Raw genomic sequence first — 24,858 nt, 5'->3', positions numbered from 1 at the left:
TACATCCTTTCTTTTCCGCAGCGGGTAAGTGAATCACTGCAGTTGTTAAATTAGTAACCCGGTTGTTAAGTGAATCTGACTTCCCCCGTGGACTTTGTCAGAAGGTCACAAAAGGGGACCACGTGAGCCCGGGATGCTGTGACCGTCGTAAGTACGAGTCAGTTGCCAAGCGTCCGAATGTAAATCACAAGACCCTGGGGATGCTGCAACGGTCCCAAGGGTGAAATATGGTCATACCTCACTTTATTTCAGTGCTGTCGTAACTTTGAAATGGTCACTGAATGTACTGTTGTAAGCTGCCTGTACATGAGAAGGGGTGGCTGAAAGGTGGAAGGGGGTCTTCTAAGCAGAATGTAGGTCAAATAGAGGTGTCAGGCAACAACAATAACAATAATAATAATGTTGGAAGGGACCCTTGGAGGTCATCTAGTCCAACCCCCTGCTCAGGCAGGAAACCCTATACCATTTCAGACAAATGGCTGTCCAGTCTCTTCTTAAAAACTTCCAGTGTTGGAGCATTCACCGCTTCTAGAGGCAGGTAGTTCCACTGGTTCATTGTTCTAACTGTCGGGAAGTTTCTCCTTAGTCCCAGGTTGCTTCTCTCCTTGGTTAGTTTCCATCTGTGTCTTCTTGTCTTGTCTTCAGGTGCTTTGGAAAATAGCTTGGCTCCCTCTTCTTTGGGGCCGCCCCTGAGATATTGGAACACTGCTATTATGTTACCCCTCGCCCTTCTCTTCATTAAACTAGACATACCCAATTCCAGCAACCGTTTTTCATGTGTTTTAGCCTCCAGTCCCCTGATCATCTTTGTTGCTCTTCTCTGCACTCTTTCCAGAGTCTCAACATCTGTCAGGACCCACCCCAATTCACATCTTAGGAAAATAAGGACTCTTGGAGCCGAGTTGTTCAAAAGGAAAAAAATTACTAAGGATAAGATTGGTTATGGAGATATGAGACAGGATCTGGTCTTGAGTCACATTTCAAATCTATATAAGCGTTCCCGGTTCAACCCACTCCCCTCAAAACTCCATTTGGTTAGGATCCCATCAATTTGGTTGTCAGGTCCTTCCATGGGAAGAAAGGAATTTCGTGCATTCCTTTGTTGATTGCCATCTTCCTACCCCGACAGACAGATCACTTCCCCCCCTTTGTTCCCCCAGATCAAAGGTTCTTTGAAAGCAGCTACAGATAGACTGAATAAACAATCCCCCCCTCCTTCTACCAGTCTGGCAGAATCCCGGTAGGCACAGCATTTTAACCATACATTTATGAACATGATATCAATGGATTCTGACAACATCTTTTTTACATCCTGGTGACCAAAACTGGATGCCGTATTCCAGGTGTGGCCTTACCAAGCCCTTGTAAAGTGGTGTTAACACTTTATGTCTTTATAACTTATCTCTGTCTAGGCACTTCTGCTGATGCTCAGGTGTTGACAAACCTCACTGTGGTTGATCTTCCTTAAAAATCAACCCAGAGCACATCATTCTTACTTTTGATGGATGTGACATCACACCCGGGAGACTGAACCGGGAGGAAAAATCAAGACCCTCTTGAACATTTTTTTTTAAAAAAGGAAGAGAAAAACCCAGGGTTATACAGTCCAGAAAGTCAACAGGTATAAAAATATGTAATTACAGAGCAGGAGAAAAAAAAAAGAAAATTAGGATTAGAATTAGAATTGTGTATTGGCCAAGTGTGGTCCCTTTTTCCCCCCAGGGCTGTTGTAACTTCAAATGGTCACTAAGGGAAGCGTTGTAAACCGAGGATTTACCTCTAATTGCATTTGAAGCCATTTAGGAATCAGCCTTGGAAATCCAGTTTTAAGGGCAGCGTTCAGAGGGATTTGGAAAACATCCCCGTCAATTCTGTGTAAACAGTTGAAAGAAGATCCCGTTTGGCTTTAAGCCGATGGATAAATGGGTATTTTGTTATCTCCAATGCAATCAGACCAAAGATTGCCGCTTAGCAGAAAGATTGTCCTTCTAATTGAGGGAGACAAGAAAGATTTATTAACGAACCAATTTCTAAATTTCCCAACGTGTTCCAAACACGAGCGACCAGCCCCGTAGGGAAATATAGTTAATGTATAAATTAAAGAAATCCATACTAGCTAAACAGAAGGAGTGGCTTGTTTGTCGCAATTGAATTAAGTGGATGAATAAGACAGCGGTTCCTGTGTAAACCGTAGGAGATTAAATATTGATTTCTTTTACTTTGGTTTTCCGCCGTTTCTGAGATGGAAACGGAGGGACATTTTTAAAACCAGCAGCAAATGCATTTTCGTGGGATCCATTGTTATGCTGCGTGTCCTAATCCCAGCCCTCAGGTAGGCTTTGCCAAAATTACAGGTAGTCTGTTTAAGCGAATCATTCATTCAGTATGCCTGCAAAATTGGGCATCGTCGAAAGCTCTGACATAGGAGAAAAAGTCCTCTGGGCCGATGATCTGTACAATACGGTCATTACCATCGCCCAGAGGATTATTAGCTGCCCTCTCCTGACCATCCCTTGACGAACTATACAGTTCCCGCTGTCTTAGGAAAGCTCAAAATAGTCTTAAAGATTCATCTCATCCCGGACATGCTTTTTTTTTTGAACTATTACCATCCAGCAGATGCTACAGGATAATAACAAGAAAGACAAATAGGCAGAAAAATAATGTTTATCCCAGAGCTGTAACCATGTTAAATACCACAGCATAGTGCAACATTGAAGTGCAATATTAGGGGCAGCGCAAGGGTGAATAGAATGGGAAGGAAGTGTGTATAAGAGCCTTGGTGGAGCAGTGGGCTAATGCCTCCTTAAGTAACACCAGCTGCCTGCAATTAGTGCAGGTTCGAGTCCCACCAGGCTCAAAGTTGACTCAGCCTTCCATCCTTCCGAGGTAGGTAAAATGAGGACCCAGATTGTTGGGGGCAGTAAGCTGACTTTGTAATAATGCCGCTTGGTGTGTGTGTGAAAGCCCTAACAAGCAGTCATATACATAGAATGAAGGCTACTGCTAAGCTTGTAAGCCGCCCTGAGTCTTCGGAGAAGGGCGGGATATAAATGGAATTAAAATAAAATAGAAATAAAAAATAAAAATATAATGTACGTTCTTATTTGTGGCTTTTACTGGTGTGAAGTGCGCACTGTGGACAGCACTTGATTTTGTTGTGAGTTACACGACGACAGTAAAGATATTCTATTCTATATACGTACAATACATACAATATACAATGTCAGTACTAGTACTGCTTTATAAAACCCTAGTAAGGCCACACCTATGGAATACTGCGAACAATTTTGGTCATCATATCACAAAATAGATGTTAAGACCTTGGAAAAAGTTCAGAGAAGAGCAACTAAGATGATCAAAGACCTGGAGACTAAAACATACAAAGAACGGCTGCAGGACTTGGATAGTCTAAAGAAAAGAAGAAATAGGGGAGACATGATAGCAGTATCACAGTATTTGAGGGGCTGCCACAGAGAAGAGGGCATCACACTATTCACCAAAGCACCAGGACAAGAAACAATGGATGGAAACTAAGCAAAGAGAGAAGCAACCTAGAATTAAGGAGACATTTCCTGGCAGTTAGAACAATTAACCAGTCTTTGAATATTTGAGGGGCTGCCCCAGAAAAGAGGGGGCCAACCTATTTAGTAAAGCACCTGAGGGCAGGACAAGAAGCAACGGATGGAAACTGATCAAAGAGAGAAGCAACTTGGAATTAAGGAGAAACTTCCTGACAGTGAGGACAACTAACCAGTGGAACAACCTGCCTCCAGAAGCTGTGAATGCTCCAACACTGGAGATTTTAAGAAGAGGCTAGATAGTCACTTGTCTGAGATGGTATAGGTTCTCCTCCTTGAGTGGGGGGCTGGACTAGAAGACCTCCAGGGTCCCTTCCAGCTCTATTCTATTCTAATATAGGCAGTTCTTGACTTACAACACTTGTTTAGAAGCTACAATGGCACTGAATTAAAGTCCACAAGTCATAAAAGGGCCAGGTTTGAAGACGCTTAGTCTAATCCCTTCTCCATACATCCCAAGGTCGTTTCTTAATTCTTATACCTCTGAAACATGGGACCAGCCAAAAGGTCAATGTTTGATTTCTAACCATCCCTCTCCAAGGACTCCTAAGAGTGTAGGGTGTTCTGCTTGTGTGTGCGTGTGTGTGTGTGGGGGTTGGACTAGATGACCTCCAAGGTCCCTTCCAACTCTGTTATTCTATTCTATACTTATACCATCCCAGTCCAATGGGTGTCCAGGTTCTTCTTGGAAACCTACAGTGATGGAGCACCCAGGAAGCAAGCTGTTCCACTGAGTCATAGTTCTTGCCGTTGGAAAGTTTCTCCTTAATTCTACGTTGGATTTCTCTTGAATGAGCATCAACCCATTAATTTTTGTTCTGCCTTCAGATGCTTTGGAGAATAAGTCTTCTCCATGACAAGTCCTCAAGTCCCAGAAGACAGTTATCAGGTCATCCCCCTTCAATAGACTGGTTTTCCTAAAGTGTTCCTCTTATGGTTTAGCCTCCAGACCTTTTATCATCTCTCCTTCTTCTTCTCTGTGCAATTGCCTTGGCTTTTCTCCGTGTCCACCAAAGATGCTAAAAGGTACCTTGAGGCTTGATTACATTTCCGGCGTTTGTTTGAGGTGTCCTCCTGCATCTCCGATAACTTCAGACAAAGGCAAGAATGAAATGCGCAGCCAGGCAATTTCAAATTAGAAATATCATGGGAAATCCTTATGCACTCCACAGGAGCAGCCGGCTGTATCTTCCAAAGGCAAAGCTATCCGTTTAATATCCTAAGTGGGTACGTACATGTAAGAGCAAAAATAATGGGAAGAAAAATCTCTAGGTACCCCCGAAGACAAGTAGATTAATAAAATAAAATAAAAAAAATCCCCCACCCCAAGGCACCACAACTCATTACAAAAATTAAAATGACCTTGGCACCATAATGTTCCACCACATCTGTGATGGTCTCAAAATCCCACTGCACCAAAAGTTTGTGCGTACTGACTCTATCATGCTGCTGTTGAAAAAAATGATTTACTACATGCACAAAAATAACTCGTTAAAACAGCTATTCCAGAAGTCTAGACCTGTAAATCTCCTCTATGGCAGCAAACTCTACAGTACATGAAATAATAAAAAATAACAAGCCTGCAAATAAAAATGTTGGATCCTTTCTTCTGAAGGGTAGAAGGATTGAGGCTATTGGTGACCTGTGAGTTTTTCAATTGCCTTTCTCTGCAATTTTTATGTTTCCCGGTATGATTCCTATAGTCCCATGGCAATCCATTTCTCTGTCTTTTTCCAGAAGGGAAGTAATATGTTAAGAATATTATGGAAATGAGGGGGCAATTTGAGCAATAAAGAAGAGAATCTAATAAAACACCTTGTCCTAATTGTCAAATTGCTTTAAGCATATTTAAATTTATTTAAGGAAATTAAGACAATGAGGGGAAGATCGCAAACATTCCATGAATATTTCATACAAAAATCAGGAGAGGATTAAAAGCTGCTGGAGCCATCGTTTTGAGTTGCCGTCAGAACAGTGTTAGACCTTTGTTTCATGTAAATCTTAAATTTCACATAAATCTTCTGTGGCATTTAATTTATAAACAGTGCAATAGCAAAAGGTTGATTTACTCTGCTGTAGCAATGTTAGAACATTATTTGCAATAAAAAAGTATTCATTCAGCAATCTGTATGTAGAGATCGAGACAGGGAATAATATAAACAGTAAAATCATATTGGAATAAACTGAGATATAGATAGATAGATAGACAGACAGACAGACAGACAGGTAGATAGAATGACAGAGAGATAGAGACAAATAAATCTAGATATAGATAGATACCAATGAATGGATAGAGATAGATAGATAGATAGATAGATAGATAGATAGATAGATAGATAGATAGATAGATAGATAGATAAGATAGATAGAGACAGACAGACAGACAGACAGATGTGAGATAGAGATAGAGACAAAATCAATATAGATAGATACCAGTGGATGGATGGATGGATGGATGGATGGATGGATAGATAGATAGATAGATAGATAGATAGATAGATAGAACGACAGAGATATAGAGACAGATAAACTTAGATATAGATAGATACCAATGGATGGATGGAGATAGACAGACAGACAGACAGATGTGAGATAGAGATAGAGACAAAATCTATATAGATAGATACCAATGGATGGATGGATGGATGGATGGATGGATAGATAGATGATAGACAGATATTGTGATAGAGACAGAGATTAGAGAGAGATAGCGATAGATAGATGGATAGATAGATAGACAGATAGATAGATAGATGACAGATGTAGAGATAGAGTGAGATTGGTGGCAAACAAATTTAATAATAAACAAAGAAACAAAAAAATATTTAAGTGTAGGCTTTCAAACTGGCATCAACAAAAGACCAATCAGTAACCAACACCCCCAAAATGACCAATTAGGATTGGGCACAAAAAAGAACCAGTCAGAGACGGGTCCTTACCACACTGCACCAATCAGAAGCCAGCTGGGCTAAAGACCAATCAGAAGCCAGGTTACTTGGGTATAAAGGCAGGAGCCCGGCCGGTCCCTGCTCAGTTCTCTGTGGTCTACAGAGCAGATCCTCTTATCTTTTGAAGATGCCAAACCACAGTTGCTGGCAAAATATCATTAAACTAAACTCTCCGCAAATAAGTAGTAAATTATTTGCCAGCAACATGGTGCTGTTCTAGAGTGGGCTATCTTACCACCTGGCAGGATAAATAGTCCACTCTGTGGGGAAAAAAAAGGACAAATGAACACAAGTTGTATAACAGAAATGACAAATGAGGCATCATTTTAGCTTTGCAGAACATTTATCGTTGACTAGAATGTGACCAGCCATTAACAAAAAGATTGTGGAGGGAGACAGGAATAACCGCCTGAAACGGCTGAATTACAATGCAATAAATTGTAATGATTCAGAGGGAGAATTTCATCAGGCTAGAGAGGTTTTTGCTTGTTTGTCTTGTGATAACTGCTAATCAGCTTAGCAATGCTGGGGTATCACGAACATCCATTTTGTTATTGAATGAGAACCATTGAAAACACAATGGCCCTCATATCTGAGCGCTCAACATTTCCCTTCCCACTCTTCCCACTCCTTATCTGTGATTTATATATAATTCCCCAATATCACATCCTGCATCTTTTAAGACCGATGTCAGACAGCTGACTTGATTCAGGGTGTAAATATATTTGCCAGTGTAACCTGGAAAACAGGTGAGCTGAATAAAGATAAGCAGCCCACCCTTCTAATGCATGAAATACAGTACATTTTAGTGTGTAATAATATTGCCACAAGAATCATGTCAGACCTCTCTGAAACAGCCACCCCAGCTAAAAGCCGCCGACTGATTTGTTGACAAAGGCTGAAGGTAAATGTTGTGTTCCTGAAGGTCTCAATAAATGTTACGAGCAAATCAAAAGATATATGAGCAAAACTGTCTTAATCAAAACATCCTGCAGCGGATCAGTTTGCAGGAGTTTTTTTTGTTGTTGTTCCCACAGCAGAAGCTTAACTTAATTCTGAAATTGATAACAGGTAGTCCTTGGCTTAGGACCGCAACTGAGCTCAAAATTTCTGTTGTTAAGGGAGACATTTGTTAAGTGAGCTTTGCCCCATTGTACGACCATTCTTGTTAAGTGAATCACTGCAGTCGATAAGTTAATAATATGGATGTTAAGTGAATCCGCCTTTCCTCATTGACTTCGCTTGTCAGCACTTCCCAGACTTCAATAACTTCCCTGGCTGTTTTGGTGCCTGCTCGGCCAACAATCTCAATAGCTGCAATATATGTTCTCCATTGCAGTGTGAGGCTGCTAATGAGTTTGATCTTATGTTTGTGTTCTTGCAATCTGGTGGTTAGCTTCCTCCCCGTCTGTCCTACATACTCAGAAGCTCAATCCATGCAGGGGGTCTGGTAGATAACATTGGAAGTATCTCCCACCTCTGAGCAATCTTTACAACGCATAATTTGTCCTCATATGGTAGCCTCTGGGCAGTGTGCGATACGCACTTGCAGACCTTGGAAGCTGCGTTCTACAGCTTCCGAGTTGTTTTGGACGTATGGCGGGGCACACACAGGCACTATAAATACCACACACACAACTCTGCCAGAGAATTCCCTCAGGATGGGCTCCATCATGAATCCTAAAGACAAAACCCCAATGACCGACCCAGATTGTATCTATTTCTTGTTTACATTCATGTAGCCACCCAGTCAACACCCAACTCTGGGCAGTTTAACAATTCATTTTAAAAAATATGCAGTTTAGATACCACATTTTGTGTTCAAGATGACTCAGAAACAATAACGCCTCCAAGACACGGTCTGTTTGTTCCACTGCCTGGGAAAAGTAACATTCCCTTCCTGTTCTTCCTTGGAATTGTGTAGGACTGCACTGCTAATTTCCGTTCCTCAAATTAATATGGACTTTAAATAATAATAATAATAATACTTGCAACGCAGGCAAGTCCTTGAGTTAAGAACACTACATCTGTCCTTAAGGAGAATTTGTATGTGAGTCAGAATTTGTACTCATGAACAGATTGTCTATTGCTAAAGATGGCGGATGGTGTTCTCCTTTCTTGAGCTGACAAACTGCTGAAGTGCTGCAAGGTTTTCATCAAACGGCTGGAAAGAGGCTGTATATCAAAAAAAAGTGTAGTGTCAGCAGTTCGTGAAAACTTTGTGTGGCTTCAGCGGTTCGTGAGCTGGAGAAAGGAGGCTGCTGCCCGCCATTTTAAGTAGTGGACAGCTTGTTTATAAGTATGAGTTGTCCATAAGTCAGAGGTTCTTAACCCAGGGACAGCTTGCATCTCACTGATTCCTCAGTATAAGGATGAATTTATATTTTTTTCTTCCTAAGGTGTCATCATTAGTTGGACAGGTTAAGCAAATCCACCGAGTATCGGATCAGTGAGTTTTCTGAAATGACTTAGTTGTTTCCTCAAATCTGAGTCCATGGGAACTCCATAAATACGCAGGTGCTAATGAGTTACTTCAAGAGAAACGATTGTGAGACAGACATGCTAACTAGTTACTTCAAGAGAAATAATTGTTTCCCATAGATGTAGCTGTTTGTGGATTATCACATACACCAGGAATTCTCAAACTCAGGAACTTTAAGATAAGTGGACTTCAACCCCCAGAATTCCCTAGCCAGCATGGCTGGGGAATTCAGGAAGTTGACATCTCCTGATACTCCCATGTTACACCTTTGCTCCGCGAGCTGCATTGGCTGCCGGTTGTCCTCCGGGTGAGATTCAAGGTGTTGGTAATGACTTACAAAGCCCTACATGGCATGGGTCCGGATTACCTACGGCAACACCTGCGGCCGGCGTCAACTTCCCTCCGTCCAGTGCGCTCCCACAGAGAGGGCCTCCTCAGGGTGCCTCCGATCAGAGAATGCCAACTGGTGTCCCCCAGGGGAGGGCGTTCTCTGTGGGTGCGCCTGACCTTTGGAACCGCTTGCCGGTCGAGCTCCGGATGGCCCCCGACCTTCGCTCCTTCCGGCGCGATCTAAAAACTTATTTATTTGAGCAATCTGACCTGGTTTGATGGGTTAGGGTTGGGGTTTTAATATGTTTTTAATTACTGTTTTAAACTTGGGCATAATATTTAATCGTTTTTTAACTTTTGTATTTTGTTTTTGTATTTATTGCCCTGTACACCGCCCTGAGTCCTTCGGGAGAAGGGCGGTATAAAAATATAATAAATAAAATAAATAAATAAATCTACATATCTTAAAGTTCTCACATTTGATAAACACTGGTGTCCACTAAGTGCATTTATTGCTCAGATTTCAACTTTGCAGTCCCCTCCCCAAAACTTTTTTAAGACACTAATGCAGTTTGAATAACAGCAAGATAAGCAAAACCACAACCGACTACTTGATAAGATAGAAAAATGTGGGTTAGATAGCATCACCACCAGATGGATTCGTAGCTGGCTGACTGGCCGTACTCAGCATGTGGTCCTCAATGGAACCGCATCCACATGGAGGGAAGCGTGCAACAGGGTGCCCCAGGGCTCTGTTCGGGGCCCAGTGCTTCATCAATGATTTGGAGGAGAGGATAGATGGGGAACTCATCAAATTTGCAGATGACACCAAGCTGGCAGGAATAGCCAACACTCCAGAAGACAGGCTTAAGATACAGGAGGATCTGGACAGACTTGAACACTGGGCGCTATCTAACAAAATGAAATTCAGTGGTGAAAAAAGTAAGGTTCTACATTTAGGCAGGAAAAACCAAATGTACAGGTATAGTATAGGGGGTACCTTGCTCAATAGTAGTATCTGTGAGAGGGATCTAGGAGTCCTAGTGGACAATCCCTTAAACAGGAGCCAGCCGTGTGCTGCAGCTGCCAAAAAAGCCAACACAGTGCTAGGCTGCATTAACAGAGGGACAGAATCAAGATCACGTGCAGTGTTAATACCGCTTTACAAGGCCTTGGTAAGGCCACACTTGGAATACGGCATCCAGTTTTGGTCACCACGATGCCATGGCCACAAATTTCTTTTGTTGGTGGTATTTGAGTTGGCCACCATGTGTTCTTTTCATCCTTGTTAAGTTTACCCTGGGTTGTTTTTCAAATATACCCCCGCAATGCAAGAAAGAGAGTTCTGCTCTGTCAGACTTAGAAGACAGATGGGCAAATATTTCCATAGCGGAGGAAGAATCAGCTTCCTCACCTCAACCATATCCTACCAGTCGTGTTTAGCAGCTTCTCTAATTTAGAGCTGGACCAGGCCTAAGAAGGAAGCCCTCAGAATTAATCAAAATACGTGGAGAAGCAGGGAATCAGCCAACGCACATGGTGTGTTCTTGAGTGATTAACACCCCGTGTCAAGGAGTACTGGGCATTGAAGATACCAACTCAATAACTAAGAAACATACTTGATTTGACCCCCATTTAAATATTCCATGGGTCATCCATTGTGTCTTTTGACAGGGGGCTAATATGTGTCAGGAGCAGATTAGAACTGAAATGCAGCAACCACAGCTATAAATACGCTAAAAAGGAAGCCTGGTGCAAAATGCGAATAGGTTTCCCTCGTTGGGTGATTAAACTCAGGTTGATGGTGGCTACATCCAACTCCTATTGGTTTCCGACGGGATCGGCAGTGGTCCAGGTTTCCATAGGCCCAAAATAGGACAATGTATCCTTCAAATTGATTGCAGCGATTCGACGGCTTTTTATTCTGAGATTTTGGGGCTACCTCAGGATGGTTTGAGGTAATAGAGATCGCCTTTGTAACTGATAGGGTCCTATCAATGGTTTCAGAGGAAAGGCGGGAAATTATAGGCTCAGGCCAACATCTGCTATTGGATAAATTGCTGGAAAATATCCTTAAAATTGTAATTATCCGGCAGAAGGAAGAACAAACCTCTGTAGGAATAATTAGAATGGAAACTATGGCTTACAACGGTGTCAGAAGCCGCCGGCCCGGCTGTAATGGCAGCCTGTTCGGCCTATATGCCTTGTTTAATAAATAGGCCTGTTTTTGAATTATAGATTTGAAATAATATACTGGTTATTGAGCGGTATCAAGAGCAAAGGGCAAAGGAGACGGTTATTAAAGAAGACGCCTAAGTGGTTGAACAGCTCAACTGAGAAATAGGCCCTCCAAATTTCTCCCCTTAAAAAAACAACAACATTCTATTTTATATACCATCTGTATTTTAAGAGTTGAAATAAATCTTGGAGTATTCCACTGTGTGACTGATGGAAAATTCAGCTTCAGTGATACTGCCCTGTATTGGTTACCTACCCAGTAATCTCTCCCTTTCATGAAAGTGTGTTTGATGCACTCGGCCTAACAAGAGACAACAATGGGGGAGAATTTCCCACAAAGGATGGACTGCAGCGCCTTTTTGAGGGGTGTGCATGAATTTCTTCACATTCTTTCTGCTATAATTTCTCCAGCGATCAAGGCTTTATGAAGTCATTATTTAAATGAGGCCTCGGTACCGCGATTGTTGTAGAGAGTAAGGAAGGTGACCTGGATGGAGATGGTGATGAGGTCAAAAGCCTCTTGAGTCCAAATCAGGAGATGCCTTGCTATTTCACGACATAAATAAGAGGATCTGCAACCCGTCAGAGGTTCCAGTTTCTCTCATTGTGGCTACTCTCAATAAAAGGAGTCTTACGCTTCCTGTGGATTTGATTGTCAGGATTGGGCCTGACAATAATGATGAAGACATAGAGTTAGCTTGACGAAAAGTACTCACAATGTTCTCATTGGGCGTTTTGGAGGGCCTTGAAAAGCTGGCCTTTTGCCAAGGCTTTTGGCAAGGGCAGAGGAAGCCTCTTCTGAGAATTATATGTGTGTGTTTTTGTCGTTGTCCATATTGTCCGGGGTTGTTTTTTTCCCCTCCTTTCTTGTTTTATGGCTTCGTTCTTTTCCTGAGTTTTTACTTCATGAATCGTCCAGAGAGTCTGAGAGTCAGGTGGTGTAGGAATTTCAATCAATCAATCATCGATGAATCAATCATTCCCTATTACCTCTATGATGTAGTTCAATCGTTCAATATTGTTCAAAGGCTCAGTGGTTAAGGGATGACACAGTAGAGTGACTGTTTATCAAACTGAAATGAGAAATTATCTGCAGCAGCAGAATGAAGAATAGAGTAGAGTAGAGTAGACTAGGGTATGGTAGAATAGAATAGAATAGAATAGAATAGAATAGAATAGAATAGAATAGAATAGAATAGAATAGAATAGAATAGAATAGAATAGAATAGAATAGAATAGAATAGAATGAAATGGAAGGGACGGGACGGGACGGGATGGGACGGGATGGGAAGGGAAGGGAAGGGAAGGGAATGTAGACTAGACTAGACTAGACTAGACTAGAATATAGAAGGGAAGGGAATGTAGATTAGACTAGACTAGACTAGACTAGAACAGAACAACAGAATAGCATAACAGAGTGGGAAGGGACTTGTAGGTCATCTAGTCCAACCCCCTGCCCAAGCAGGAATCCCTACATCATTTCTGACAAATGGCAGTCAGTCTCCTCTTGAAAGCCTCCAGTGATGAAGCACCAACAACATCTGAAGACAGCCTGTTCCACTGGTTGATTGCTCTCACTGTCAGGAATTTTCTCGTTATTTCCAGGTTGAATCTCTCCTTGATCAGTTTCCATCTGTTATTCCTTGTCAGGTGCTTTGGAGAATGGGTGGAGCCCCTCCTCTCTGTGGCAGCCCCTCAGATATTGGAAGACTGCTATCAAGTCTTCCCTGGTCAGGCCCAGTTCCTGTAACAGTTTTTCACATGTTTTAGCCTCCTTTTAGGTCTTCGTTTAGAAAACCAAAATCAAACAAACAGAGAGCTACCAATTAGATGCTAAGGGCTTTGATGACCACAACGATCCATCGATTCCAGATCTATGATCCTGATTTCTCCAGGGGATCCTCACGAGTGGGGCTCTCATGACCTTTAAATGCAATCCAGGTGGGGGGGAACATGTTGGGCTTTCCCCCCATGTAAAAAAGATGTTGAGACTCTGGAAAGAGTGCAGAGAAGAGCAACAAAGATGCTTAGGGGACTGGAGGCTAAAATATAGGAGGAACTGTTGCAGGAATTGAGTATGTCTAGTCTAATGAAGAGAAGGACGAGGGGTGACATGATAGAAGTCTTCCAATATCTCAGGGGCTGCCCGAAAGAAGAGGGAGTCAAGCTATTCTCCAAAGCATCTGAAGGCAGGACAAGAAGCAATGGATGGAAACTAATCAAGGAGAGAAGCAACCTGGAATTAAGGAGAAACTTCCCGACAGTTGGAACAATCAACCAGTGGAACAACCTGCCTCCAGAAGTGGTGAATGCTCCAACACTGGAGGTTTTGAAGAAGAGACTGGATAGCCACTTGTCTGAAATGGTATAGGGTCTCCTGCCTGAGCAGGGGGTTGGACTAGATGACCTCCAAGGTCCCTTCCAACTCTGTGATTATTACTAAATGAACTATTGTTAGCTGAGGGCTACCTCTATTCCTAAATGGTTTCTCTAGCCTTCTCAATGTTGACATGGTGTTTCAACCAAACCCTGTAAAGATTGGATATTTTTAACTTACTGCAAGATTAGCAATGTAGGAATTAGTTCCCTGCAGATGACTCTCCGTAGGTTTTAATCCGCAGGTGAATAACATCCCGTAGTTTTTTTTATTTTTACTACTACTACTACTACTACTACTACTACTACTACTAAGTGTGCTTTGGCACACTTTTAAAGAAGCCTCCTTCAGTCAGAAGGGTTAAAGTTCTTGACAAGCAGCTTTTAAAGAAAAAGTGTTGACTAGAAGCGTTTATGCAAAAACTCGGAAGCGCTTCCTTGCAGCCGAGGCTGTAAAAAAGTCAACACGCACATTAATCCCGGCTTCTGTCAGATGTTGGATGATCCCTCTGTCCACCTCAAAGGAAATAATTGACGTCGACATCTTGTGAATTCTGTCTTGGAAAGATTACCTTGTTATGCAACGGTTTTAATCTATAAAAACATCAAACAAATATATAGGCGCATTGATTTCTCTTTCTGGCGGGCTCCGTTCCCCTTGAAAAGGCCACAAAGGCAATATTGGATCTCCGCGTAAGATTTGTACGGCTGCAAGAAATATTTTCTTAAGAAGGATTTTTGCCCAGCTTGGAAAGATAGAAGCAGTTCCTGGCAGTGTCATTTCGATAAAACAAAAGCACATCTGCCTTTTCGTATCAAAAGGGCTTTAGGAGAGGAAATCAGAGTGAATAGTCATATACTCTAATTACAAAAACACTTCTTAACATCCTTAGAGTCTTAGAAATACTTTCAGCATTATTTTTAATCGCATGTATGGGCTTGAGGAGAAAGTCAAACTTATGTCTTAAGATGATAAAAAAATGGCGTTGTAAAATATCTCATCGTATAATGTCTCTACATTGTTAAGTGGGGCAAACATATTTTTGGATACACAAAAGGGGGGTGGGTCAAGCTATTCTCCAAAGCACCCAAAGGTAGGACAAGAAGCAACAATGGTTGGAATCTAATCAAGGAGAGAAGCAACCTGGAACTAAGGAGAAATTTCCTAACAGTGAGAACAATTAACCAGTGGAACTGCTTGCCTCCAGAAGTTGCAGGTGCTCCATCACTGGAGGTCTTTAAGAAGAGACTGGACAGCCATTTGTCTGAAATGGTACAGGGTTTCCTGCCTGAGCGGGGGTTGGACTTTATTATTATTATTATTATTATTATTATTATTATTATTATTATTGTTGTTGTTGTTGTTGTTGTTGTTGTTGTTGTTGTTGTTGTTGTTGTTGTTATTTCTCAGTGCAGGCAGAACCCAACTTGGCACGTTCAAGATTCCACACACAACATAGTAACTTATATTTAGAATATAGTAACGCATCCCAGAATATGGTAATGGTTTTTAAATGTGTGTATTATATCTTGCCCTCTTCTAGTAAAGATAAGTTCCCATATTCTGTATCCTGGAATATGGTAACTTATCTTTATTCGAAGAAGGCAAAGGATAAACCCACATTTAAAAACCATCTCACATTTCTTTTTAACTGTGCAACGGTTTTTAAAATGCAAAAGCTTGACCGGGGCAGTTTCAAAACCATCACACTTTTAAAAAAGGAAGAACTGTGGAATGTCCCAACGAAAATTGAACATCAAATTTATTTATTTCCTCAATAAGCTTAGGTAGATTTCTGGCAGAGGAAGGATTCTCTTAAAAGGCATTCTCTCTGTGTGAGAAGACAAATGTGTCTTCTAAAAATATAACTACCATCCAGTTAGATTCACGTTATATTGAAGATAATGAATTTGTTAATCAACTCTGTTTATGGCACCATTTTAATTCAAGGATGAGCAGGCTGCCTCTCTGTAAACCATTTATGGTCCTGTGAATTCTCACAGATTATGGCGCTGAATCTTTAGCTCCAGATAAACCCTGAATCAACATATGGCTTTAGGGTTTTGTTCAGTTAAAGCAAGTTTTAAGGCACCCATTTTGACTCTTAAACTCCCCGTAAAGGACCAATATTTTAGGACCTGTCACCTGATGAGGTCACCACCTTTCTTGTAGAGCTTCAAGCAGTACTTGAAGGCCGAAACAATCTTTAAAAGACTGAAAAAGTTGGTTACTCCTGTTTTATTCAGGAGTAGCTTGCCTTCAGAAATTGTGGGCGCTCTGTCACTGGAGCTTTTTAAGAAGAGACTGGACAGTCACTTGTCTGAGATGGTCTAGGTCCGTGGTGGCGAACCTATGGCACGGGTGCCGCAGGTGGCACGTAGAGCCCTCTCTGTGGGCACGCATGCCGTCGGCCCACTCCTAGGCCTTCAGCTGGGTTTTATAAAAGTTTTTCGGTTTAGACCTCCGCCGCCATGTGCAAAAAAAAAAAAAGGTTCAATCAATCAATTTCATCATCTCGCGGGGAAAAAAAGATCTCGCAAAGTTGGAATGATTGATTGAACTTTTTAGTACCACCCAATCTGCCGTTATCACCGCAGCCACGCCCACCCAATGGGCCACACCCACCCAATGGGCCACGCCCACCCAGCACCCAACGATACGTAAGTGGGTTTTGGGTTGCAGTTTGGGCACTCGGTCTCTAAAAGGTTCTGGTATAGATTCTCCTGCTCGAATAGGGGGCTGGACTAGAAGACCTCCAAGGTCCCTTCCAGATTCTATTCTATTCTATTCTATTCTATTCTATTCTATTCTATTCTATTCTATTCTATTCTATTCTATTCTATTCTATTCTATTCTATTCTATTCTATTCTATTCTATTTCATTCCATATTCTATTCTATTCTATTCCATTCCATTCCATTCCATTCCATATTTTCTATTCTATTCTATTCTATTCTATTCTATTCTATTCTATTCTATTCTATTCTATTCTATTCTATTCTATTCTATTCTATTCTATTCTATTCTATTCTATTCTATTCTATTCTATTCTATTCTATTCCATTCTATTCCATTCCATTCCATTCCATTCCATTCCTTTTTTTCTATTCTATTCTGTTCTGTTCTGTTCTGTTCTGTTCTGTTCTTGAAATTCTCTTCCTAGTGAATAAAAAAATAAAAGGGAAGAAAAATATAAAGAATATAACTCCTATTGTTTGAAGCATTTCATTAGACACATCTAACGTGATACGTTTCCAATATTAGAGAGCTGATGGACTTTATTTTGGATTTTAGCAAACATCCTAATATAAGGTTTCTCTGTTTTTAATTCAATGGGAAATAAATGTCCTTATTGTATAAGCACATTGTCTGGATAATGTCTGCGATTCACTAACCTTTTCTTTCTTTTACAATACAGGAACTGCAAGCAAACAGTAACCCACAATAACGCATTAAATTTACCTGCTTCATTGGAACCCCGTGAAAAACAGAAAATAGGAAAAAAGGTAAATATTTTACAATTTTATCTTGACAGTAACCTATTAAGGGCTATGTGTGCTTTTCACACCGAATACACGGTGTATTTTTGTGTACCATGACAATATCTCTTCTTAATGATGAGGGGGGTATATTAATGTATAATACATTCTGGACTAAAAATAGTTTTGAGGAGAAAAACACAGATTTTGCGGCTTCAGAATAAAATATGCACACAACGCAATGCATAAATAGTTTTTTTTAAAAAAAATTGTTGCTATATTTACAGTAGCTAGATTATTCAGAGCTGTGGCTGTTATTCGGTCATCCAGTCACTTCTAACTCTTTGTGACCTTCAGAGCTGGAAGGGACCTTGGAGGTCTTCTAGTCCAGCCCCCTGCTCCAGCAGCAAAGCCTGCTGTTTTGTTGTTGTCTTGTTTCCCCAATGTACAGATCTGCACATAGCTCACTGCATTGTTCTCAACAAAATCGCTTTTTCCTAGTGAATTCCATGGTGCCACAGTAGCTAAGAGGTAGTATTGCAGACTGACTCTACCTATACATCAGGAGTTCGATCCTGACCAGCTCACAGTTAACTCAGCCTTCTGAGATTGGTAAAATAAGGATTATTATTATTATTATTATTATTATTATTATTATTATTATTATTATTATTATTATTATTATTATTATTATTATTAGTAGTAGTAGTAGTAGTAGTAGTAGTAGTAGTAGTAGTAGTAAAAGTTGGAAGGGACCTTGGAGGTCATCTAGTCCAACCCCCTGCTCAGGCAGGAAACCCTATGCCATTTCAGACAAATGGCTGTCCAGTCTCTTCTTAAAAACTTCCAGTGTTGGAGCATTCCCAGCTTCTGGAGGCAGGTTGTTCCACTGGTTAATTGTTCTCACTGTCAGGAAGTTTCTCCTTAGTTCCAGGTTGCTTCTCTCCTTGATGAGTTTCCATCCGTTGCTTCTTGTCCTGCTTTCAGGTGCTTTGGAGAATAGCTTGACTCCCTCTTCTTTGGGGCAGCCCCTGAGATACTGGAAGGCTGCTATCCTGTCCCCCCTCCTCCTTCTCTTCATTAAACTACACATACCCAATTCCAGCAACTGTTCCTTATATGTTTTAGCCTCCAGTCCCCTGATCATCTTTGTTGCACTTCTCTGGACTCTTTCTAGAGTTTCAACATCTTTTTAAAATCGTGGTGACCAAAACTGGATGCAGTATTCCAAGTGTGGCCTTACCAAGGCCTTGTAAAGTGGTATTAACTCTTCACCTGATCTTGATTCTATCCCTCTCTTAATGCAGCCTAGCACTGTGTTGGCTTTTTTGGCAGCTGCAGCACACGGCTGGCTCCTCTTTAAGGGATTGTCCACTAGGACTCTGAGATCCCTCTCACAGTTGCTACTAATTGTTTGGGGTAAGATGCTAATATTGGTAAGCAACCCAGAGAATGTGCTGTAAAGCACCAAGGAGCAGACTTAAGTGCTACTGCTGTTGCTATTCCCCCATGTAACATGGCCAAAATAAGCTAGACTCAGTTTTGTGATTTTGCCTTCCAGTGACATGTCTGGTGTTGTGTCCTCCAGGACTTGCTTCTTAGTTCTTAGGAATATGCAGGAACTTTCTCCAGCATGCGTGGATTTTCTTCCGGTCTTGCTTTTTTAAGGCCCAACTTTTGCAACTATTTTCCCCAGTCCCTTAGCCACTGTTCTTTTTTCTTTTCATATCTACTTGCAAACCATACGTGGCCATTGAACTGCGTTATCCTGTAAAACTTACCAGTTTGCTGGTATTTCCTGAGTGCCTGCAGCTTAGCTGCGGGCTGTTAACCCTACTTTATTCCTTTACAAGAGCAGCTAAGAAATTTTTCATCAGCTCTTTGGAAAACAATAGCTTTATTCATGTATTAATGTATCTTTTCTCATCTCCGGGTCTCTTTCGCTCTGCCTGTACGGTGTCCAAATTCTCTGTAGCCACAATGATAACTCAGCAAAGGATGATGGAAATACAGCTATTGTTCTCGCAAAGTGTAGCCTTTTGTAAATCGGCTTGTAATTTGTTTACATAAACATCCTTCTACTTTGTAAAACAATACTTGAAGCTTTGTTGCTGGAAATATTTTCGAGGACGCACTTAATTTCATAATCTGGAGTGTCTGGCTTGGTTTCATGATCAAACCTTTGTTTGTTACATAAACCTGGGGATCTTTCAGCATGCAAATGTTTGTCAAATTAATTGTTCGCACAGTCAGGAAATTTCTCCTTAGTTCCAGGTTGTTTCTCTCCTTGATTAGTTTCCATCCATTGCTTCTTCTCCTGCCTTCAGGTGATTTGGAGAATAAGTTGAGCCCCTCATCTTTGTGGCAGCCCCTCAAATAATAGAAGACTGCTATCATGTCACCCCTGGTCCTCCTTTTTATCAGACTGTTGTTGTTAGTTGTGAAGTCGTGTCCGACCCATCGCGACCCTATGTACAATGTTCCTCCAGGCCTTCCTGTCCTCTACCATCTTCTGGAGTCCATTTAAGCTCACGCCTACTGCTTCAGTGACTCCATCCAGCCACCTCCTTCTCTGTCGTCCCCTTCTTCTATTGCCCTCAATCTTTCCCAGCATGAGGCTCTTCTCCAGTGAGTCCTTCCTTCTCATTAGGTGGCCAAAGTATTTGAGTTTTAGCTTCAGGATCTGGCCTTCTAAAGAGCAGTCAGGGTTGATCTCCTCTAGGACTGACCGGTTTGATCGCCTTGCAGTCCAAGGGACTCGCAGGAGTCTTCTCCAGCACCAGAGTTCAAAGGCCTCAATTCTTTGGCACTCAGCCTTTCTTATGGTCCAACTTTCACAGCCGCACATTGCAACTGGAAAGATCATAGCCTTGACTATACGCACTTTTGTTGACAGGGTGATGTCTCTGCTTTTTAGTGTGCTGTCTAGATTTGCCTTCATCAGACTAGACATAACCAAATTCCTGCAACCGTTCTTCACATGTTTTATCCTCCAGTCTCCTGATCATCTTTGTTGCTTTTTTCTGCACTTTTTCCACTGTCTCTACACCTTTTTCATAATAAGAAAATATACTGCCCAGAAAATATACTCAGGCAGAAACTTGTCCACGCCAAGGATAAAACACGGAGCATTGTGATATATGCAGTACAGTGCAGTGAGACCCGTAAAACAACCACTTCACAAACGGATGGCACAATGTAGGAGAACAGTCCATCTGCATTTGAAAGACAAAGGACATTTTCTTTTTTTGAAGACGGCAAAGTCCACATTTTGGACAGAGAGGACTGCTGGTTTGAAAGAGGGTGTCCAACAGGCCATCTAGGTCCAAATTGAACGGCCCTCTCTCAACAGAGGGGGAGGGATACAATACCACCCATCTCCAGTCTACAACACGGTCCTTTCAGCAGCTCCAAGAAGGCTCCACAGCCATTTGTGGTGACCCTGAGGACACAGACAAACCTCCAGGTTTATCTCAGTGACTCTCAGGAAGTCACTGACCAGATGACTGCAAGAAATATAAACCCTTCCATCTTCCACCCTTCCGTCACAACTGAAGAATCTGCTTAGATGAGAAGCGAAACATCTTCAAGCAAAAAACAAAGTCCTGTTGCCTTTTGAAGAAACACTTTAAACTATTGTAACTCCTTCCCTATCCTTTTTTTTTTTTGGTGATAAATAAATAGTTATGCCCGTAGTGCCATCTCTGACCTTTTTTCACGCAGGAAGGGTTCCTGAAATATTCTGGTCCCATTGCTTGGGGTTTTCTCCATCTCATCTGCTCATACATTCCTTTGCTTTTGTCAGGTTTTTGTTGCTTTGACTTGCTGGTAAAACAGGGGAGATAATAATAAAGTTGGAAGGGACCTTGGAGGTCATCTAGTCCAACCCCCTGCTCAGGCAGGAAGCCCTATACCATTTCAGACAAATGGCTGTCCAGTCTCTTCTTAAAAACCTCCAGTGTTGGAGCATTTACAACTTCTGGAGGCAGGTTGTTCCACTGGTTAATTGTTCTAACTGTCAGGAAGTTTCTCCTTAGTTCTAGCTTGCTTCTCTCCTTGATTAGTTTCCATCCGTTGCTTCTTGTCCGGCTTTCAGGTGCTTTGGAGAATAGCTTGACTCCCTCTTCTTTGGGGCAGCCCCTGAGATACTGGAACACTGCTGTCATGTCACCCCTCGTCTTTCTCTTCATTAAACTGGACATTCCCAATTCCAGCATCCGTTCCTTATATGTTTTAGCCTCCAGTCCCCTAATCCTCTTTGTTGCGAGTTGATAAAGTACTATTTGTTCTGCCAGGGAATTTCCCTTGCCTTTTAAAATTGTCTTTGGAGTAGGTCATCTTCTTCACAATGCAACATGTTAGTCAGATGCGCGGTGTTGCGCTGTGGGTGCGTGTTGTGCAATTCTGCACTAAGTTAACAATGGGAAGTAAATAAAGGCACTCTGTTCTGTGGTGTGTGTACGTACGGCTTCTGGGGATTTGACTGAAATTCGGTACAAAACAGTGTTCCATTTTTCCCCCCCTCTGTTTGTTCAAACTACTGATAAAGGAAACTCGAGAGAACAGCAAAACGGTTCTGAATACTCAGCCTGCAGCGTGGCTAATTGGGCTCTATACCACTGTGAGTGGTTTTCCCCTCCTCCCTCATTAGTTGATAAGAAAGGGAAACAGTTTTGAAGACCCAGAAAGAACATTTCCATCTCCCACCCCTCTGAATTCTAGCTTTCACTGTAGAGCTTAAAGCTGCTGTAGGAAACATATGGAGAACGGTTGCAAGAATTGGGTATGTCTAGTCCTCGGACAAGCGCTGGCTCTTCGGCTTTGAAACGGAGATGAGCACCGGCCCCTAGAGTTGGAAACGACTAGCACGCATGTGTGGGGGAACCTTTACCTTTACCTTTTAGTCTAATGAAAAGAGGAGGGGTTCCACTTATTTCCCAAAGCCCCTGAGAGCAGGACAAGAAACAACGGATGGAAACTAATCAAGGAGAGAAGCAACCTGGAATTAAGGAGAAACTTCCTAACGGTGAGGACAATTAACCAGTGGAACAGCTTGCCACCAGACTTTGTGGGTGCTCCATCACTGGAGGTTTTTAGGAAAAGACTGGACAGCCACTTGTCTGAAATGGTCTAGGGTCTCCTGCTTGAGCAGGGGCTGGACTAGAAGACCTCAAAGGTCCCTTCCAGTTCTATTCTGATTGGTAGAAAAGAAGGACTAGGAGTGCCATGATAGCAGTGTTCCAATATTTGAGGGGCTCCCATAAAGAATATGCCATACTATTCTCCAAAGTACCTTAAGGCAGGACAAGTAGCAATGGATGGAAACTAATCAAGGAGAGAACTACCCTAATTATAAGGAGAAATTGACAGTTAGGACAATTAATGCCTTCAGACATTGTGAGTGTTCCATCATTGGAAGTTTTTAAGAAATTAGTTAGCTATTTGTCTAAAATGGTGTAGGGTCTCCTGCTTGATAGACAGACAGACAGACAGACAGACAGACAGACAGATAGATAGATAAAGATAGATAGATAGATAGATAGATAGATAGATAGATAGATAGATAGATAGATAGATGATAGATAGATAAAGATAGATAGATAGACAGACAGACAGACAGATAGACAGATAGATAGATAGATAAAGATAGATAGATAGATAGATGATAGATAGATAAAGATAGATAGATAGATGATAGATAGATAGATAGATAGATAGATAGATAGATAGATAGATAGATAGATGATAGATAGATAGATAGATAGAAGATAGATGGATAGATAGATAGATAGATAGATAGATAGATAGATAGATAGGTGGGTAGATAGAAGATAGATAGATAATAGATAATAGATGATAGAAGATAGAATAGATAGATAGATAGATAGATAGATAGATAGATAGATAGATAGATAGATAGATAGATAGATAGATGATAGATAGATAAAGATAGATAGATAGACAGACAGACAGACAGATATACTGTAGATAGATAGATAGATAGATAGATAGATAGATAGATAGATAGATAGATAGATAGATAGATAAAGATAGATAGATAGATAAAGATAGATAGATAGATAAAGAGATAGATAGATAGATAGATAGATAGATAGATAGATAGATAGATAGATAGATAGATAGAAGATAGATGGATAGATAGATAGATAGATAGATAGGTGGGTAGATAGAAGATAGATAGATAATAGATAATAGATGATAGAAGATAGAATAGATAGATAGATAGATAGATAGATAGATAGATAGATAGATAGATAGATAGATGATAGATAGATAGATAGATAGATAGATAGATGATAGATAGATAAAGATAGATAGATAGACAGACAGACAGACAGATATACTGTAGATAGATAGATAGATAGATAGATAGATAGATAGATAGATAGATAAAGATAGATAGATAGATAAAGATAGATAGATAGATAGATAGATAGATAGATAGATAGATAGATAGATAGATAGATAGATAGATAGATAGATAGATAGATAGATAGATAGGCAGGCAGGCAGGCAGGCAGGCAGGCAGATGATTACAGCCTATTCCCCCTCCTTCAAGGTTTACAAACGTCTCCAGTCTTCAACTAACCCAATCTTGAAGCAAACAAACAATGCTATAAAACACGGGTGATGCTTATAATGGTTTTGTTCTACCCTAGCTGCCAATTTATAATTTACTGGTGATCTGATCATAGTGAGTCACGAGGTTAAGTTGGGCAGCCCTATAAATTGAAAGCAGCAACACAAATCACATGAAATGAAAAGGTCAAACAGATTCTTTCTTTCACTGTTTAATTGCAGTGTTTGATTATTGCAGCAGATTATGTGACTTTGTGGTTTGTCCCTTCATTTTAATCATCTGGACAGCGTATGTGAGTCTTTGGCAAGTCGGTGCGCATGTGAGGAGAGTCCACCCTTATGCAAGAAATGTTTGCTAGTCATGGATCAAATAAACAGGAAAAGCCTTACCAGCTAGCTTGAGTTTTTATGCTGAGGGCCTCATTTCTCCCGCCCTGCACCAGAGGTTAGGCTTGCATCAGAGTCTGTAAATGCTTGATGATGGTCTCTGGAATAAATAGTTCAAATAGTGCAGCATGGATTTGGTTCGATGGCCTTATGGGAGGAGGAAGAGGAGGAGGAGGAGGAGGTTGTAATTAAGACTGCACCAGTAAATGTCACTTTACTTACAATGCAGATTGAAAAGAACAGATTTTCTTTTTCATGTAATAGCAAAAGCTAGAGGACTTGATTGAATGTTGAGCAGTTGAGCAGTGATGCTGGCAACATGCACAAATTTTGATTAGCTTCCTACTTATTTTTATTATGACTAAGACATCCTCGCTCAGAGATTCTTGCTTCACTTGTGTTTGGACAAGTGAGATGGATTTTGAGGGTAAGCCCT

The 24,858-nt window shown here is 41.1% G+C and overlaps 1 protein-coding gene across 1 annotated transcript in view; it reads left to right on the top strand.

Moving 5' to 3' along the window:
- ENOX1 (ecto-NOX disulfide-thiol exchanger 1) overlaps nucleotides 1–24,858 on the top strand; it is a 289,641-nt gene that overhangs the window by 100,523 nt on the left and 164,260 nt on the right. The window contains exon 2 of the mRNA XM_081328001.1: nucleotides 17,375–17,462. The gene's annotated coding sequence lies outside the window, so the exon portion shown is untranslated. The remainder of the gene's footprint in view (nucleotides 1–17,374; nucleotides 17,463–24,858) is intronic.

This window comes from Vipera berus, assembly GCF_964194415.1.
Source record: "Vipera berus genome assembly, chromosome: 4".
In the NCBI taxonomy this organism is placed as follows: Eukaryota; Metazoa; Chordata; class Lepidosauria; order Squamata; family Viperidae; genus Vipera; species Vipera berus.
Note: the sequence above shows the minus strand (reverse complement) of the source record. Positions and strands in the feature narration are given on the sequence as shown.